Raw genomic sequence first — 2277 nt, forward strand, 5'->3', positions numbered from 1 at the left:
ACGTTCCACAATTAAGGCTTCCCCTGTTCCAGTGTTTCTATACATCAAAGTGTGTCCAACTAGACACCGTTAAGCTATTAACAAATTTGAGCTTGCTATTAATCAACTTTTTTTTGGTATGCGGGATCCAGGCCTAGGTACGAAATTTTTAAAAGTAGACGTTTTAAAAAAAATTTAATTATACAGTTTAAACAGCTTTTTCAAAACTATTTACAATCATATTATTTGTTGTCATTTCATGGAATTAGGCATAATCCAAATTTAATATAAGTACTATGAAAAAAGAACTAGAGGGAGATATAATCTATTTTTTAATACGATTCTTTGATCACAACCAACTAACTCTTGAGATAAACTGGGAATGCAGTAGACATCCCTTTATGATGCTCATACAGAAGCACATTTCCAAGCAATCTCACATTACAAAGTTGTTGCTGGCATCCTATAAAGGGAAAAAATAATTATTTTGCATGGTTACGTTATCTTGAAGCTGTATTCGATAAAAAATTCTGAAACGAGAAAGCTCACTTTAATACTTATCCGGGCAAGACATTTTACTTCCATATAAAAGACATGGCATTTCGGGCCTATTGAGCCCCACTTGCCCGGATAAGGGTTAAAACAGTAAAAGAAAACGCAGCAGCATAAGGTACTGTTGGTTGGGAGCACTCTGAAGACCACCATGTGTTCGTTGTTCTCTGATAATACCATCAATACAGATAGAATTATTTCTACGAGTATGGCTATGTCAAACGAAATAAGGATTGAGAGACCTTTTAGATGCTCTCAGTGAAACAAATGCAATTTTAGAGCCACAACCAAATACTAGGAACGCTAAGGAAGAAATTCCTCTTATTAAAAAAAGAATGGAGGGACAATTCTTGTTAACAAATTCTGCTTAACAATGGAGGAGGAAGATATATGAAAGGTTGTGTTAAGTACAATACATTTAGTTTTTATCTAAGCATGAAAATAAATATTATGACCACATTTGTACTACATTTATTTTCAAACAAACCAGTTTTTTATTGATTCACAAAAAATTTTTATTGATTACGATTTACAATTAACCCATTCGCAGATACGACTAATATGCATGTACTTACAAAGGGAAATTACTGTCTGCATATGAAGATGTGTCCACAAATGTGTTAATACAATATTTACAATAAAATTATATTATAGAATATTTACAATAAAATTAAACTCAATATACACATTGATATTCAAGATTAGTTATTTCCAATTTTTTGTAATTCTATATTATTTGGGTGAAAATCTTATGTCCAGAGCTCTTTGGCAAACCAAACGTATCCCCAGCAACAAATTCTCTGGTTTACTTAGCATCCACATCATAAACATTAATTTTTTCCAATAGAATTATTCTGTTTTCAAATTGGTGGATATGACCAATACAATTAAATAGTTCCTGGAAATATAACAATATAATATACATGATGTTATTAATTTGTTATACAATTTTACCTGGAAAGTAGTTCTGGACATACGAAAATGTTCTCTTGGAAAATGTTCTCTCTACGAAAATTGGATATTGAATTATGGTTTATATATATTTAATTTCATCTCATCCTTCTGGAATAATTGTGAGGCAGGTACATCTGCTAAATGTATAACGGCATTTGCTAATTTCGTCCCCAAACAAAAATTCTTCAAGAATATTATCCATTTTAGCTTAGACACAGTTTCAGTTTTATTTAAAAACAAAACTGTCTAGGTTATAAATTATATAAACAAAGAATAAAAAAATAAACAAATGGAACACAGAACACTCTCAATCGAATGTCAAACGTCAGTCGTTCACTAGTAAAAAAACTGTCAGCGTTTCAGCGCAAATTAATCGGATTGCACTCGGATTATTCTGGTGAACGCGACCAATATATCACTTGTTAATAGGAAGTACGTCATTGATGCTTGTAGCAAAAAGGTTGTTGAGCGCAAAGAAAGTGTGATAGCAGAGAAAGAGAGAGAGAGAGAGAGAGAGAGAGAGATAGAGAGAGTTAGGTACTGTTACGTTATTTACGTCGTTCACGTCACGTTCTGTCACGTTATTTTACGTCACGTTATTTTACGTCACGGTATTTTACGTCACGTTATTTTACGTCACGTTCTGTCACGTTATTTTACGTCACGTTATTTTACGTCACGATCTGTTAGGTGCTGACACGTTCTGTCGCGTTCTGTTAGGTGCTGACACGTTCTGTCACGTTATTTTACGTCACGTTATTTTACGTCACGTTATTTTACGTCACGTTCTGT

General features: G+C 33.0%; 1 long non-coding RNA gene across 1 annotated transcript; it reads right to left on the reverse strand.

The window, feature by feature from the left end:
* Positions 1-986: 986 nt before the first annotated feature.
* Positions 987-1522, reverse strand: LOC126883182 (uncharacterized). The gene is made up of 2 exons (XR_007697544.1): positions 1486-1522; positions 987-1429 (listed from the first exon to the last, which is right to left on the reverse strand). It is a non-coding gene; the product is annotated as an uncharacterized LOC126883182 (long non-coding RNA).
* Positions 1523-2277: the final 755 nt, after the last annotated feature.

This window comes from Diabrotica virgifera, chromosome 4 (genome assembly GCF_917563875.1).
Source record: "Diabrotica virgifera virgifera chromosome 4, PGI_DIABVI_V3a".
Taxonomy (NCBI): domain Eukaryota; kingdom Metazoa; phylum Arthropoda; class Insecta; order Coleoptera; family Chrysomelidae; genus Diabrotica; species Diabrotica virgifera.